The following is a 17403-nucleotide window of genomic DNA, read 5'->3' as shown; positions in this document are numbered from 1 at the left end:
AGGTTTTTGACAGTCCCTTTGCATACGTGTAAAGAAAGTATTCTAGAAGCACAGGTGGGGAGAGGGAGACCTCTCAGGGCCAGTGCACTGGTTTGATAAGGGTATTGGCAGCTTGGACCAGAGTATGACACCAGTGGTGACAGAGGGAGCAGAGGATTTAGGAGGGTTCAGGAGCAACAACAGGACTTGATGGGGAGCCGCGGCATAGAGTTCCGCAGACTTCTTCTGTAAAGGGCCATATGGTAAATATTGTAGCTTCATGGCCCATACGGTCCTGCCACTCTATTCTGTCCTTTTGTAGCAGATGACATGTAAGCAAATGGATTGTGTGTGTTCCAAGAAAACAGTATTTGGTCCACTAGGCTATCATCTCCCGACCTCTCCTGAAGAAGGCGGGGAAAGGGGAGGAGCCAAAAAATGTCCCCTGCGTTTTGGCCTCAGTACTTGGATAGATGGAGGGGCCATTTGCTAGGATTTGGCTTCTGAAGTAAGAGTGGGTAGGCCTTGAACTCTGGAATCCAGGGCTCCTTCTCAGTCATATTAAGCGTGAAGTACCCATGTGACATCCAAGTGAGCAGAAGCATAGGCAGTTTTCTGGGATCTGCGGTTCAGTAGGGGCAGAGTCAGGGCAGAAGAGATCCGTTTATGAGCCATTTGTCATATCCATGAGTGTGCCACGGAGTGTGAGCTGTGTGCGGCTGCTTTTCTTTTCTATGGAATTTCATAGTTCTAATCATATTGTGACAAGCTGCTTCCGAGCTGAATCATTCCTGCTCTTAAGCAAGAATTGAGCACATCCTTTGTGTACAGCTCTAAGATAAGGAGAGAGAACACAGGGACCTCGCAACATAAGTACGGAGACAAGACTCACGCTTGAATTTTACCAGCAGTGATATGTAGTCTGAATCTGTCACAGATGTGGGTAACAGGTGACCCAGGCAGGAGGAGGGGTGACAACAGAGCCTTTTTGCATGACCTGAGTCTAGAGCACTGTCTCTACCTCAGCATTTTTAACATTTTGGGCCAGATAATTGTCGTTGCCAGGGTCCATCCTGGGCCTTGCAGGATGTGTGACATCTCTGGTCTCCACCCAGTAAGGTGCCAATCACATACCTGCCTCCACACCCCACCCCACCCCCCAAATTGTGACAACAAGATATGTCTCTAGATGTTGGCAAATGACCCCTTGGGGGCAAATTTGCCCTGTATGAGAACTATCAGACTAGAGCTTGGAGGTATGAAAAGCGTTTGGAGTTGCAGACTGGGAGTCCACGGGCAGTATTCGGCCTGACCCACTCATGTATTTTTCAGTAGTCTCTTAAAATTTTTAAAACTCTGAATGCATTTAGTTGGTACCACCAATTCCAGCTTGCCAGAGTCCTCCCAGTTTCCCCTCGCCTTCCATCTGGCCTGGCACACTCTTGCCCGAGCCTGCCCGTTGCCCCACAGGCAGCCGAGTTTGAGACCCAAACACAACGTGTGGAAGGGCACGCTTGGAGGTGCACAGACTTGCTGTGGACACATTTCCTAGGAAATTTCCTAGGAATTTCCTTTTTCATCACCATCTCGAAATTCTAGGAACCGGTTACCTTTCTTTCCTTTTTATTTATACTTTTTGTTCCAACAAAAGAAATAAGGTATCTTCAGACATTTTTACCTTTGGCGTTAATTCTCCTACTATCTGACTTTGGTTCCATGTGAAAATTAACTTATGAGTTACCATCTCCTTGGGACAGTCTCTCCCATATGAAAAGTCTCAGCTGTGAGAGATGTTATTATAGCTTCTCCCTCCTCGGATAATAGCTTTGCGACCTTACTGCATCGAGTTTCTCTTTATTGCAAGAGGTGTCTTCCTAGCCTCTGCGCTAAGCATTTTTCAGTTCTGAACATTTCCAAAACTGTTATCTGAGGCAGAGAGTTTACTCTGTGTAATATTTTCTTCACCTTCCTTCATTTCCCTCAAATTAAATCACACATTCTTTACCACCATCTGGAGTTAAGTAGTTGACATGGTTTTTATTGAATCTGTCTTTGCATTGCCACCTGCAGTTTTGAAAACATACCCCAACATATCCTTTGCCTGGTATTTCCCCCGTTTGTATTCCTGCTCCGATATTAATCACGTCCCCTGTTTGTGAACATAATCCTGTTTGGTTCAGACATCTCAGTAGAATCTTAATGTAATGTCTATGAAAATAGCATTGGGGGGGCGCCTGGGTGGCGCAGTCGGTTGAGCGTCCGACTTCAGCCAGGTCACGATCTCGCGGTCCGTGAGTTCGAGCCCCGCGTCAGGCTCTGGGCTGATGGCTCGGAGCCTGGAGCCTGTTTCCGATTCTGTGTCTCCCTCTCTCTCTGCCCCTCCCCCGTTCATGCTCTGTCTCTCTCTGTCCCAAAAATAAATAAAAAACGTTGAAAAAAAAAAATTTAAAAAAATAAAATAAATAAAATAAAAAAAAAAAAAAAAAAGAAAATAGCATTGGGTCCTTAGGAATATTGTGTTTCCACTGGCAACTTGGAACATGCCTTTGTTTGTGCCAAGGTGTTACCTGGGTTTATTTCATACTTCTGTTCTTTTTTTTTTTTTTTTTAATTTTTATTTTTGAGAAAGAGCATGAGCAAGGTTGGGGGGGTGGGTGCAGAGAGAGAGAGGGAGACCCAGAATCCGAAGCAGGCTCCGGGCTCTGAGCACAGAACCCAGTGCGGGGCTTGAACCCATGAACTGGGAGATCATGACCTGACTGAAGTCGGACGCTTAGCCGACTGAGCCACCCAGGCGCCCCGTATACTCCTGTTCTTATTGTGTCTCTAATGTTCTCAACGTTTTTTGTTTCTCGCCATATGCAGTATATGCTCCTCATTCTCGCTCGTCCAGGGGACTTCAGCAGTGTGCTAATGTCTCATTACAGATTAATGACGTGCAAGTACACATTTAAAATAAAAGTGGTTCATCACAACCTCCCCATTTTCTCACGGTTAATTCTTTTTCTGGAAATCTCATTTCTTATATTACCTTTGCCATGAAGAATTCTAAAATACCGTCTTTACGATTTTAACACTTGAGGCACCGGTATTCGAAAGATCCTTTGGCACTGTGCCGTAGAGTAGCAGTTACAATAGCCCCATCACCCACCAGTTGTAAGACTGCCTCATCGAGGGAATCCGTCTCTGTCCCTTGTGTCGGCTACCACCTCACCTCATTCGGCAACCTGAGGTGTTTTTTTTTTGGTTTTTTTTTTTTTTGGCAGTTGGTTATGTTCAAGGGCTCTGGCATGCCGCCTTCATCTAAAAAGCTATGTTTTAAAAAGCTTTTGCATCATTGCATAAACACTAATCAGGTTTTTTTTTTAATCATTTGGAGATAATTGGAATTAGGTCAGTGCTCCCTTAGATAGATATGAATGTTGTTTCTAATTTTAAAAATGTTCTCTGTGATTACTTTTGCTATAGACACCACGTACCCAAGTGGGGAATGATTGCATTAAAAAATCACAGAACTGCCCATTGATTAATGGGATTCTTTGTAGGTTTCCCCCCTGCTGAGCAACTTCCACTTAGACTTGGCTGTTGAAGAAGGAAGAAATAGTTTTACAATCACAGAATTTCTCCAGCTGTGCACTGTTGACATCATGGAGTGGATCATTCTTTCCTGTACATCATAGGCATCTTGGCAGCATCCTGAGTCTGTACCCACTCGGATGCCAGAAGCACCTTTTCCTCCTCCCCCATGGTAACTTCCAGCAGTGTCTTCAGAATTGGTCCGTGTCCCTTGAGGAGCAGCATCAACTTTTTGGGGGGAAAGTACTGTTTTGGGCACCCATCTTGCTTTTGCTATTGGAAATGCTCTGCTCTATTTTTTTTTTTCCCAAGTGCAGGTGAAGTCAGTTTATGGATTACTTGTGGTTGAACTTAGATGGAAAGAATTTCAACACGAGAATTCCCCATTTCCTCTCCATCATTGCTTCTACTCAGCAAAGGAAGTGGCAGCTTGGCCAGTTGTCACAGTGGCCTTCTGTCCTCCTCTCTGCCACCAGCTAGCAGTGTATCCCAGGCCAGCCATGGGCACTGTCCCTGGGCCTCTGCATTGTCATCCAAAATATGGGTGCAGCTGAACCCTCCTCAGTACTGTAGTGAGGATGGAAGAAGAGGAGGGCTTCTGGTATTTGCAGTGTGGCCCTGTCCTGATGGAGGGTTTGCTTGTCCTTCACATTAGACAGGACCTACGAGAAAGGAGGTAGAGGAGATATGCTCAGGTGGTCCTGCTTCTCAGCATTTGTGGCCTAATTTTCTGGGACTGAGAAAAGGTAAAGGAAGGCAAAACAGAGGAGCCTCAAAGGAAAAAGTAGCCGGGGCTATGTTCCTTCCGATCTGTGATGACATGGTTCTCAGTAAACGGTGAGACGAGACAGAAACAGTGGAATCAGGACAGAACAGTAATAGTCAACGAAGTTTTTCTAAGATCTCCCCTTTAGAGATCATATCCTTCCTGGGTTTCTTCCTGCTGAAATACACTTGCTAAACTACCTGCTGAAACTACCTGCTAAATGGTAGTTTATCGTTCCTTGTCCCCCTTGTTAACGATCTTAGTTTGCAAAATGAGGAATGGGCACATTGTGGTCATTTGTTCAAATCTGCTATATGAAAATTCGGTGGTTCTTGAAATCTCAAATCTAGGCATCACTGATGCAGAGAAGGAGGCCTTCAGAAGTTTGGGAAGACAGGAAAGGAGGGAGGAGGCTCTGAAGTAATGCGTGGGCGGGGGGGTGGGGGGGGTGGTTCCAGAATCCAAACCAGAGGAAAGGCAGTGGGAACGTTCCCCTTCTCTGACCATGACTTTTGCGGCCTCTTACTTTAGGGAAAGGCTAACTTTGGGTTCAAGGCCAGCGATAGGTTCACCACTCTCCTATAGGTTACCTCTCACAAAACGACCTTTATCAGTCAGACTCTTTAATGAATTCTTTTGTTCTGAGAATGTTAACTCCAACAGCAAGAGAAAACTTGGGTGAGCCGTGCACACGGCACCCCACAATATCCATGGCTGGTTTCTTGTATGTAGAAAGCACTCTCAGAAGCTCCAGGACCGCTTTAAAAATTCCATTTCCATTGTGTTTGCTTGCATTAAGTTGTTCATCTGACTTGACTCTAAGCCTGATTAGAACCTCGTTTACCGAGAAAAAAGCAGCAGGAACCAGCCAAAATCAGACAGGAGAGGAAGCAAAGAATCCTGGTATTTGATCCTCCACAGTGAGAAATCTGTTAAGCGTCTTCCTCTCTGAAAATACTTGCTGGGTGAGCATGTGTTTCATTTCCAGTATGAATTTCTCTTACCCTTCCCTGCCATAAATGCAAAGTACTCCTTCAAGGAAGTGCCCTGGGATACTCTCGTTCCCAGATAAAATATTTCATTAAATAGCCTTGCAATTCTTGAATTTTCCCTGCATCTTAAATGTACTTGACCTATAAAAATTATTTCTAACTGAGATTCCTCCTGAGTGGGACCGTGTGCGTGTTGGGCGGTGGGGGTGTGTGGGGTATGCTTCTGTCTTGAAGCCAATGCAGTTGGCGAAATGACTTTTGACTCACTGAAATCTAAGAGTTGAAGAACGCCTCAGTTTCCGCCGCATCCACTAGCTATATGGGGCAGCAAGTCCTTAGAAAATGACAAAGTCAAGCAAACAGCTTTTCTTCTTCGTAGTTCACATAATCACGGAGTCCAATTCAGATATTGTTTCAGCAAGAGGATTTTAAAGACATCTAATATCTCCATGGGAGATGAATGGGGCTGCTCCTCACATGTCCTCTGCTCTTTGGAAGAACCTGACCCTTCAGTAAATGGCTCTTTAGGTCTGACTTCCAGACGCTTTGAATAATGTAGTGCTGCAGGACTCCCAAGTCGGATCACCTTGCCGTTGTTAACTAGGACCTGTGTTTTCTAAAGCTAATATGGTTTCCTAAATTTAAGAGATTGAAATAAAGTTTGATACGGTGCCGGGTGGCTTCAGTCACAATTAAGCAGTTCGATGATAAAGTTAATTGAAATGACCAAATGAAAAGACACCCTTACAGAGCAAATGGGAAAATTTGCCTCCAATTTTGCAAAAGTACCTCGTGACTGAAAAGCGATTGTCACACCAGTAAGACTGTTAAAACCGCTCAAGAGATTCATACATTTAAGCTGGAAAAGACCTGAAATATTCTTTTTCATCAGTGTTTGTTTGCCTTTTGTGACGAAGGCTAAGTCATTGGGAATCTTTGAACTCAGTGTCGGCATAAAAGTTGCTTTTCTAAGGAAAGGTGTGAAGGGTATCCTTCACTTAAGAATTACTTCGACTCTGGAAGAGTCCCTGAGAACACATCCATTTGCTGGAGCCGAGAGCTGCGGGGTTTGGGGTTTCTTTGTGAGTCTTCGTTAAATCTGAGACCCGAGCCATCCGTTGTGATGGGAATTTAGAACACAAGGTGGCACAGCAGACAGAACCTTGCTCTCCGCGCGGAGGGAGGCAGCCTGGAGCTGAGCTGAGCTGAGCTGAGTCGGCAGCACACGAATAAATCAAGAAACAGCCCAAGGATCAAGAGCTGTTAAGCAGTCACAGCAGCGATGATGATGATCAAAAGACCACGCTGCCCCACCCCTCTGCCTCCCCGGCCCTTCCTGCAGCCCTCAAGATACAAATGCATTTCATAAGTGCTACACATTCACACATGCATTCAAAAGGCAGTTGCTGAACTGGGGGCCAGATACTGCTTTAGGGCTGGAGAGTAGCGCTAGGATCAGAGAGACCAGGTCCCTGAAAGGGAGAGAATAAGCCAGTAAATGATAACAATCAACAATGGAAACAATAAAGAGGTAAACAAATAGTATGAGCTTAGAGAATCACAGGGTCTCTGGAAACAAAAGAAACAGGACTGCGTGAAAAAGTGTCCTAAGAAGGGTCACCTTCGGATCTGCTGATGGCCAGGATCCCTGGGTGGCTTCTCAAAAGTAGCAACATTTGAGGAGAGCCCCAAGTGATGAGAAGCCACACATGTAGGTCTACGGGCATAATGTTCCAGGTGGAGGGAACAGCCAGTGCAAAGGCCCAGCAGAGTAAAAGGAATTAGTCTGGAAGTGGAGAGTGCCTTTCTGGCTGGAGCATGGGTAGGAGTAAGGGTAGTAGGAGATGAAATCGCAGAGGCAGGCAGGGTCAGACGAAGGAAGGCTTTGTGGGACACGGAAAAGAGCTTGTACCTCGTTGAAACTGTGTTGGGAAGCCATAGAAACATGTAGTCTGCAGACCATATAATCTGATTTATGCTGTAGAAAGATGTTTCTGGCCTCTGTGTGGATAATGGATTAAAAGGAATGAAGAATAAAGCAGAGACTGATTCTTAGGTTCTTACAGTCATCTAGGCTAGAAAAGCTGGTGGTTGTGGAGATGGACTGACGGATGGGTTCAGGATATATTTTGGAGACCTGTGTTGTAGGAAAGACAAAGAACCTCAAAAAGGGCCTTAAATTTCAGGGGTTTAGTGTCCTGTAAGGTTAAAACAATGCAGGATGCTCTCCTGGATCTCTTTCTTGGTCCTGTGCCTAACTTTACATTGCTAAAAATAAAGCAACCAGGATAGAAGTCACCCTAAAAGTCAGTAACCCTGAAGAAAAGGATCCTGGCATGTATTTTTTTTAACCCAGAAGCTTCTCAGCACCAATTACAGTGATAGGTTTCCTTTCAGGGCCAGTGGCCTTAAAATAAGGGCCCACACAGTATCCTGTTTTTCCAACCCAGAAAAGGAATCCTTATTGGTTTTTTCTTTCAATGAGCTATTTTGAACTATTCTTTCTTTCATCCCCCCCTTACACATTATAAGCAGCTAAAAGTCAAACTTTCAGTGTTAGGGGAACTGCTTTGGAGCTTCCAGGCTATAAGTAGGGGTCTCTTCTTGCAGGGAGACCTCGACAGGCATGGGGAATAAGAGGTTGGGGGACAGGGCCAACCCTTAAGAATTTCCACAAAAGCCCGTTCACACTTGAAATACAGATGTTAGCGGGGGGCACCTGGGTGGCTCAGTCGGTTAAGCGTCTGATTTTGGCTCAGGTCATGATCTCATGGTTCGTGAGTTCGAGCTGTGTGCTCACCGCTCAGAGCCTGGAGCCTGCTTCAGATTCTGGGTCTCCCTCTCTCTCTTTCCCTTCCCCATTCACACACTGTCTCTCAAAAAAATAAAGTTTAAAAAAATATCAAAGAAATAACAGGTGTTAGGAAAGCCAAGTTCTCAGCATGACAGGTAGGGAGTCTTCCTCAGAGTTAGAAGCATTTATAGACTAAGACAAGACCCTATGCCTAAATACCTGAATTACAAATGTTTCTAACCAACATAGCGTTAGAGAGCTCTCTTGGAATCATTTGAGGAAGTGGTGTAATTCCACCCTTAAAGAGTAGATCTTGATTGAAATATTCTCTGGAGAAGAAAGATGGGCCTCATGGTACATCATGACCAATTAGTGGTCTTTTTCAGTTGACAGTTGTTTTTCTTTCCCCTTCTAGAAAGAATATGCCATAACTCACTCCTTTTCCTGCACCTATTTTTTTTTTTAATTACGTTATTAGGTGGTGTCAGGATACATTTGCAAGCTAGGAAGAGCTCCTACCCACTTTGGAAACTGTACTTTATAGGACTTGGGTGTCAGCCAAGCTGTTAGCTCTAAAGCGTTGCTTCATTGCCCGCAACTCAGAGACCAGTCTTGTTATATTTTTAGTATGTGTAGCCCTGAATGGCCCATGATTTAGGTACTGTGACTTGGGGTAAAATATCAGAGAACCTGATTGGCTATGCCTAGACTCCCATGCTATCTCTACAAAGGGAACTCTTCCTCAATCCACATCATGATTATGGGTTCAAGATACCTTGACCTGTTGACCAACAGGATGATGTCCATGAAGCTGTAGGCAAAAATTTTTATGAATGCATTTTTTTATGGGTAAACACCCCTTCGTAGTGAGCTGTGATCCAGAATGGATTAAGCACCTTCGAATGAGACCGTATAGGTCAGTGTTCAAAAGCAGTCTTGGCATTAGACCAAGTCTGCCTTCAGCTGCTCACCTGAGTGTGTGACCATGGCCGTGTTACTTAATCATCAATGTCCCGGTTTTCTCATCTGTAAAATAGGGATGATGTTAGTACTGAACTCAGCAGTTGAGAAGAATAAGTGTATGTCAAAAGGCAAGCTCTCAGCTCTTTTAGTTAATTTTACTCTCAGCTCTGAAGTTAGAAGACTTCTTTTTTTACAAAAATGGACAAACGAGAGGCCAAGTTGTTGACCCTTTATGGTGTATTCCACGTGTTTTGGGGGGTCAACCACAGTAGCACTAGTTAGTCCATTGACCATTCTGAAGGGACCATTCATCTCTCAGGAATTGCACGGTGACAGTCCTTTTGAGCGGCTCCAAGTATTAATGACTTTGGGCCTCTCCTCACCTGCGCCAGTTCAAGGCTTATGACTTTGAGGTGAAAGGCTCTGTAAACTATTAGCAGCCACCAGACTTGCAAGCCATTTATTTCTCTGTGGGGCATATTTATTAGGCTGTATGTACTGTGTAATTGAAGCCGACTTCTCTGTCACTATAAAGCCGGGCAACCATGTTCTTCTTACCAAATGCCAACTGACACGCATTGGGAGCTCCTTATTCCAGAGATCTGAGACCCAGTCATCTCTTTAAATTATGATGTCCGTAATATTTTGTAATGACCATTATTAGGTCCCCAAAGGAAAGAATGTCTTCCTCTTTTTGGAGACACTGGGGCTGACGCTCTCGTTCTTGGCAGCCAGTATCATATTTGCATTGAAACATTACACCGCAGGGTTGGTCATAGGATTTGATTGGAGGAAGGGGGAGAAAAAGCAAACGTGTCTAAACTGCAACCCTTTTTTAATTTTGTTTTATGGATTCAATTTTGAGATATATAGCACTTGTAAGGTCCTTCAGTGAAAATGTACTCTAGTTCAAACTCGGCCTTGAGTTTATATTGGCACGCTGATTTTGCTTTAAACAAACAAACAAAAAAAACCTTTTAGGGGCACCTGAGTGGCTGTCGGTTAAGCGTCCGACTTCAGCTAAGGTCATGATCTCGTGGTTTGCGTGTTCAAGCCCCACGTTGGGCTCTATGCTGAGAGCTCAGAGCCTGGAGCCTCCCTTGGATTCTCTGTCTCCCTCTCTCTCTGCCCCTTCGCCACTCATGCTCTGTCTCTCTCTCTCAAAAATAAATAAACATTAAGAACTAATAATAATAAAATAAAAATCACAAACCTTTAAAAAGCTTGTTATTTTTCAGTCAAGCATCAGTCATTACATGTTGCTTCCAAACTCCTGACCCCACAATTAAATACCAGCCTCCTTCAGTGTTCAGCTCCTCCCCTCCGCCTTCTTCTTCATATCAGATTAGCTTTCTTCTCTCGTACTCCCAAGAGCAATAGTGCTTCTTTCCATCATGGCCCTTAGCACTGACCACACTCAATTTTGTCTATTATGTGTGTGTGTGTGTGTGTGTGTGTGTGTCTTTTTTTTTTTTTTTTTTTTTTTTTTTAAGACAGACTATGAACTCGTCCAGGTCAGAGCCATGTCTGATTTACCTCTATCTCTCCCGTAATGCTTCGGTAGGCATATGGCAGAGCTCAGTAAATCTTGCATGAGTGAACAGTCACATGGACGGTTCCTTCCAAGCTCAGGTATTGGCTCTACAGGAAAGGCGTGCTCGACCACCTGGGATAAACTGGCTTTGCATCCCAGACACAGCCTCTTCCATCATCCTGCTTCTTTTTCATCACCGAAACTATCCCTCTGAAATTATTTGCTAGGTTATGTATATTCTCCCTTCCCCCAAGTAACGTGAGCCCTATGAAAACAGGACCTTGTAAAAGATCTTATTCGTTGCTTTAATTCATGCCAGCTCTTGGCCAAAGCAGGCCCTTAGCACAGTTTGGTTAAATGAGGGAGTGAATTTCTTTCCTACCTCCAGTGGAAAAAGTTAAGCTGAGTGTACCTACCTTTTGCAGTTTTCTTCCCTCAGCATTTTATCTGTAGGGTGAGTGCAGTTTAAATGTAATCCTGGTTTATACCTTTTTTTTTTTTTTTAATGTCTATTTGTTTTGAGAGAGAGCATAAGCAGGGGGATGGGTGGCAGAAGGAGAGAAGAGACAAGGAGAGAGAGAATCCCAAGCAGGCTCCACGCTGTCAGCGCAGAGCCCAATGTGGGGCTTGATATCATAAACCATGAGATCGTGACCTGAGCCGAAATCAAGAGTCAGATGCTTAACTGACTGAGCCACCCAGGTGCCCCCTGGTTTATGCGTTTTGTATTAAGCAAACCAACCAAACAAAAAAACTAGTTGGTCAAGATGATGCAGATGGCTCTCTAAACATGGGTTACTAGCCATTAATGTTAGTTATTTAAAGTCTGTGATTTGCTGTGAAGTAATGATCAATTCTGCCTCGCTGAGGAAATCACAGATTTTCTCACTCTTTCCTTCCTGCACGCCTCCATCTTGGTACTTCATGCAACTCTGAGTGTTTTGATCCATCCTCATACTGCCTTCCCCCCTCCCCAGTAAAAGCATTACCCTACCAGGTTCTTTGTTCTTTCATGTAGCAGCAATTTTGCTGATAAATATCAGTGCTCTGCAAAGTCCTTTAATGCAGTTTCTCTCCTGAAAAAATTTTTCCATGTGCCCTTTAGCTCTTCCCGAGAAAGAAGAAGAAACATGCACTGAAACTTTTCTCTTTCTGCTTGATCCTTCCTTCTCATTATCCTTTCTATTTGCAGATAAAGTATTTTATATACACTGTCCTTATTAGAGGCACAAACTTAGCAGAAGTCATCCTCACTCCAGGAGTTGCATCTAACACCATAGACATGTGCTTGGACAAGGTGACTTAACCTGGGGTTCAAAGAACCCAGTAGAATTGGCTTATCAAGGTTATCAAGGTTACAGTAGAATTGGCTTATCAAGCCAATAGATTGGCTTATCAAGGTCAAGATTTCAGAGACTACTGGAAATGATAAGCAAAATTATTTGCTTCTGTGCAGCTTTGCTTCAGAGAGGCTCTAACAGCTTTTTTATCCTATTTTCAGTCAAGGCCATGGCCCAGTAATTTGTAACACAGCCACTTGAGTAGAAATGGTAGTCCTTGAGCCAATAGAGAGCTAGAAGAAACTCCAGGTAATTTTTAACCTAGCGGTGCACTAAAGTGAATAAACACATATCATTGTCCAAACTCACTGAAAAACGCTTCTCTGTTTATACTTGTCGTTGTGTGTAAAATCTGGAAAACTTGGGAAAGACTCAAAGCAATATGAATAACTTACTAATTCTAGAATTCAGAAACAGTATTTTAATACATGTTCTTGTAGTCTTTGGATGTGTGATGTGTGTGTGATACGTGCATATACCTATTTTTACAATGAGTTTATATTCTGTGTACAGTTTTATCCTGCTTTTAACATCTTGTATCATTACTACTTTTCCACATCACTAAATGTTCTTCACTGGACCCATTTTTAATGGATTCATAATCTTGTTGATAAAACAATGTGTTTGCTCAGTCCCCTGTTCTTAGGAGTCATTTCCAATTTTTATCTTCTTTAAATAATACTGTGTTGAACATCCTTTTAGATACATGTAAATCTTTGTGAGCCTCTCTGATTATTTCCTTAATGCACACTCTTAATGATGAGTTTATTGGGGGTAAAGTCCGCTATAATTTTCAAGTTTGGCATTTAGGAATACATGTTGATGTCTTTTAATTTTTTTTAATGTTTTCTTTATTTTTGAGAGAGAGAGAGAGAGTAAGCAGGTGACGGGCAGAGAGAGAGGGAGACTAAAAATCCGAAGCAGGCTCCAGGTTCTGGGTTGTCAGCACAAAGCCCAACGCGGGGCTCAAACTCACAAACTGTGAGACCGTAACCTGAAGTTGGATGCTTAACCAACTAAGCCACCCAGGCACCCCAACTGATGTGTTTTAGAATAAAAAAGATAGTGGGGTCTGAGATGAAAATGTGCTCAGGAGTAGTATATTCTGTTTTTGGAATATAAGAGTAACCCAGACCAAATTCTCACAGTCGTCTTTTCCGTGGCTTTCAGTGGTCTCCATGAACTAACCACCTGATTGCCTCAATCAATCAATCAGTCTCTCTCCCGCTCTCTTTCTCTCTCTCTTTTTCACTTTATGTAACAGTCCCCCTGCTCCTTGAACATTGCATTCGTTACCTGATTCAACACCAGTGCTGTTTTCAGTCACCCATTTTGCGATGCAAAACTTTAAAGAGTCCCCTGTGTTCTAGGACATGTTCTAGCACATTAGTATGTGCTAGAATGCAAAGGAGGAAACCAAAATGTTTCCATTAAAACGCTCACATCTAGAGACCAAGTACACACTGGATTGACTATCACAATAAAAATAATGTAAATTAATGGTATAGTACATTTTTATCACTTGTAGATCCCCTTTGCTTATGACAGTGACTTTCCAATTCACACTTTCAAAGCCTTTTGCGTGATTTTTTCTTTGTTCTTTCAGTCGGTGAGGTTGGTTCACATTGTCACTTCCTTTAGCCTGGAGGAAGTTAGGTCCAAGAAAGTCTGATTTCTTTGCCACAATTCAGGCTTGATCATCTCGGTGCCGAAAGGGCAGTGAATGACTAATGTTTGGCTTCCCGTGGAAGAGTAGCTGAGCTATCGACATCTTCCCTACGTCCATTTAGTCCACAGGATAAACACAAGTCTTAATCTCAACAGGGTGCCTAAAGAAACTGTGTACGTATATATTAATTTGGGGGAAAGTAAGCAGTTCTTGAAGGCTCTAGAGGTGAATGATGGCTCTTGAGATTGAAGAGTGCAGTAAAATGTTCTGAAATTTGGTATATTCATCTTACTTAAAAAGGCACTATAGGCTTTTGTTTATTGTGGTATTCATCTGTGTGTACGTGTGTGTTCATAAATAAGTAAAGCTTTGCTTGTAGAAGATCCTAAAATAGGTAATAAAACCGTGAGCCAAAGAACACACAGTTTTGGCATGTAACCTTCTAGTCTTTGTTTCCAAATGCATATGTATTCTGTTATGTTTTTACTTTTTGCTATCAATTTTTGCATACAACCATTATAAAATTTCACCAAGAATAACATTTGCCATTTAGTTGTATGCGAACGTGTTCAGTAGCGTGGCTTTATGGTCTTGGTATTTAAAAGGAAAGCGTTCTCTTCATGTTATTTGGTCAGATTCCAGTCACTAACAGAGAATTTGCCATTTGGTTTCTCCAAAAGGACATTTCCTTTTTCATAGGGAACTTTGGAAATTCAGGTCCCACTTTTCTCACTTGTATAAATCACACTTAGACTCACACTTTGAATGTACGCTTCCCCGTAAAAGTTTTCTGGGACCCCTTTGAAATAGCATTTGCCACCTTCCCGGCTCTACGAGCAGATGGTGCCATTGGTAGACTCTTCCTTCTGCCTCTTCTCAAAATCTCCCTTCTCTTCCCTGAAAGGAGCAAGTGAGCCCATTAAGACAGGTGCTGTTTCTTCCCATACCTCACATGTAGTAGGTGACACGATTGCCCCTGGGAACACAAAGTGCGATTTCTCCTGGGAAAACCACCGTGGCTGTGAAGCGTGGGATCATGCTGCTTTCTGTCGCCCATCCAGTGTGGGATGGCCTGCACTCAGCTCTCACTTGATAAGAACCACATCGTGTGCTTTCTAGGTCTTGGAAAATTCTGCCAAAGGGTGACCTTTTTTGAGTATTTTCTGATGAGGTCTCCCAGCTGTTTTCAAACCATCTGAGTAGTTTTGGCTAAAATATATTATAAATTGTAATCAGGAGCTTTGTTCCCGCATTCATATTCATTAGATTTTAAGATTTAATGACTATGTGGACTTAAAGCAAATCCATGATTTCTTTTTTAAAAAGCACTCAAGTGAGTCTCTCGATTTTTGACTTTCTGAATACTAATTTAAGGCCAACTTTGGCTCCTGTGAAAGGTGTAGCTTTTGAAAAACAAGGTAGCAAAGAGGAACAAATTCCTCTCTAAATTAATAGTTTTTCTTCTTTGTTGTAAAATACAACTTGTAGGGTCAGTTGAGCTGGGATACTTTGGGATGTTGCACGGAGGGCTTCCTCAGAGGAAACAGGACTATAACTATTACCCCAGTTTGCTTCAGACTGGTTGGTTTTGTACACTTAATGGAAGGGCCATTAATTAATTAATGTTCATGTTTAAATAAATATTTTATTGCCTCAGCAAAATTATGAATATGGTATTCTTGATGAAGGTTCTTGATGAAGAATTCTAGATGAAGGCTAGGTTGGCCTCACCTAGCCCCTCCGATCCCAGCCCCTCCTTGCCCGCCAGAAATACCCCAGTGATGAGTCTTGTGTGGACAGTTGTGGAATGTGGACACCGTGCCTTTGTTTGGGTATATTTGACACCGGCCTCCTCCTGTACCCGCCGTTCTGCAGCATGCTGCTTGCATTCAGCATTGTGTTTTGGAGCCCATCCATGCTACTCAGAGAAAAAGCTCACTGCTTTTAACCTCTGCAGACTGCCTTATAGGTGTGCTGTTCCACAGTTTCTTTAAAACCTCCGGTCCTTTCCAGGTTTCTTTTATGCCACCCCTGCTGCAGTGAGCATCCTTGTATACACCTGCACTTTGAGCGTGTGTTTCTGTATGATAGGGAAGGAAAAGTACCCTTTATTTTATACACGAACTCTTCAGAGACCAGGAATTTAAGATGGTCGGTTTTATAAATGATTAGCAGAGTACGGATCAAAGCCACTTTCCCTGACTCCTCCTACCTCGTTGGAGATTCTTGACACATTTTTATAGAGAGTCACCGGGATCTTGTGTGAAGACAAGTCTGGTGAAAGCTAACTACAGTGAAATGTTGCATCTTGCAGTTAACGAAGAAGAAGGTCAGTCGGAATTAGGGAAAAAAATCTGAGTGCAAAGATGCAATATTATATACTTTTGAAGTGTGTGCAATGACCAACACTAATATAACTGAATAAAATTCCTTAAGGGAATCACATTAATGAACAAATAAAAGAACTTCATAATTTTTTAAAGAATAGTGACCCAACCAGATTACCCAGCACAGTTATTCTCATCTACAGGTAAATTAGTTCCCCTGCAATATTTTTTAGACTTTAACAGGTTAGGCAGATGACCTTTCCTAGGGGGAGAAAGATAACCATAAGCACGTCCTTCCTGAACAGTGTAAATTCTCAAAGGCCGGTGAAGGGGTTGACATTTGAGAGGCCTCCTCTACGCCAGGTGTGAGGCTTTAAAATGTTTTGTCTATGTAAGTATCATCATCCTGTGAAGTGAACCTTACTATCTCCATTTCGTAAACTGAGACGCTGAAGCATGGACAGCTCTAAAGCCAACTTCACGAAGGTCTGCCTGTGCGATCTCGCTGGACCTGAAAGAGTCCTCCTCTTTCCACCATCTCCCAGTCTCCTTAAATGTGGTCCTCAGACCGCCTGCATCGGAATCTCCTGGAAGATTTGTTTACACTGCAGATTCCCCGGCCCTTGGGGGTGGGGCCCAGGGTTCTGCATTTGTAAAAGTCTGTACGTTCTCCTTATGTACTTGGAAGTCTGAGAGCCACTCGGCCGGGCCGTGATGACCTCGTTTTGGTGATGACGTGATGAGCCTTGCCAGAAGTGTCCCCAATGCCTTTGGGGACAAGTAATCCATGAGAAGCCATGCCTCACTTGCAGTGGGCACATGAGCAGTGCTCCTCTGCTGGCTTCCTCCTACTCATCCACTTCTGTTGCCTCGTGTTACTTGTGCTGAACTTAGCACAGCTCATGGTTTGACAAGTCACTTCCCAAAGCATTGAAATCATCACACTACACGGGGATCATTTTCTAAAAAAGGTTGAAGTTTCCAGTGCAAAATCATCAGATCAGAAGTCTTTTGTGCCCAGTACAGATGGAATCTGCATTTTGCATTCTAACCCTTGCTCAAACCAAAAATAAAAAATAGATAAAAAATGAGAGGACAGCTTGCAGAAATGATTACCTTTGAAACACCGTTCTATGCTTTTATTTTTCATTCTAGCCCTCCTTTGCTTCACTCTCCTGTTGGCAGGTTTCCCATATGTCTGCCCCTAATCGCTGCTGACTTTTCTAGAAGTGTGCAGCAATCACCAGCCTCTTCCAGCTCTCACCCTTCCATGAAAGACGGGGTTCTGGAAGAGCCAGCTAGGATCAGTGAATACCTTTTTCTCTTCTGCCTTTTTTCTTTATCCATTATCATCTTCTCTCAGCTCCATGAAATTTTCTCATTCACTCCCCCAACAATCTGCTTTCCTCTTGAGGGTCTGGCCCCAGCTAGTGTCCTTTCCAACAAGCTAAATAGGAGTGTGC

The 17403-nt window shown here is 43.2% G+C and overlaps 1 protein-coding gene across 18 annotated transcripts in view; it reads left to right on the top strand.

Annotated features, from left to right (window-relative positions):
- Nucleotides 1-17403, top strand: part of MAGI1 (membrane associated guanylate kinase, WW and PDZ domain containing 1) — a 631971-nt gene that overhangs the window by 569811 nt on the left and 44757 nt on the right. The window lies entirely within an intron of this gene.

Source organism: Panthera pardus, unplaced genomic scaffold, assembly GCF_024362965.1.
Source record: "Panthera pardus isolate Hobbes unplaced genomic scaffold, ASM2436296v1 HiC_scaffold_8, whole genome shotgun sequence".
Taxonomy (NCBI): domain Eukaryota; kingdom Metazoa; phylum Chordata; class Mammalia; order Carnivora; family Felidae; genus Panthera; species Panthera pardus.
Note: the sequence above shows the minus strand (reverse complement) of the source record. Positions and strands in the feature narration are given on the sequence as shown.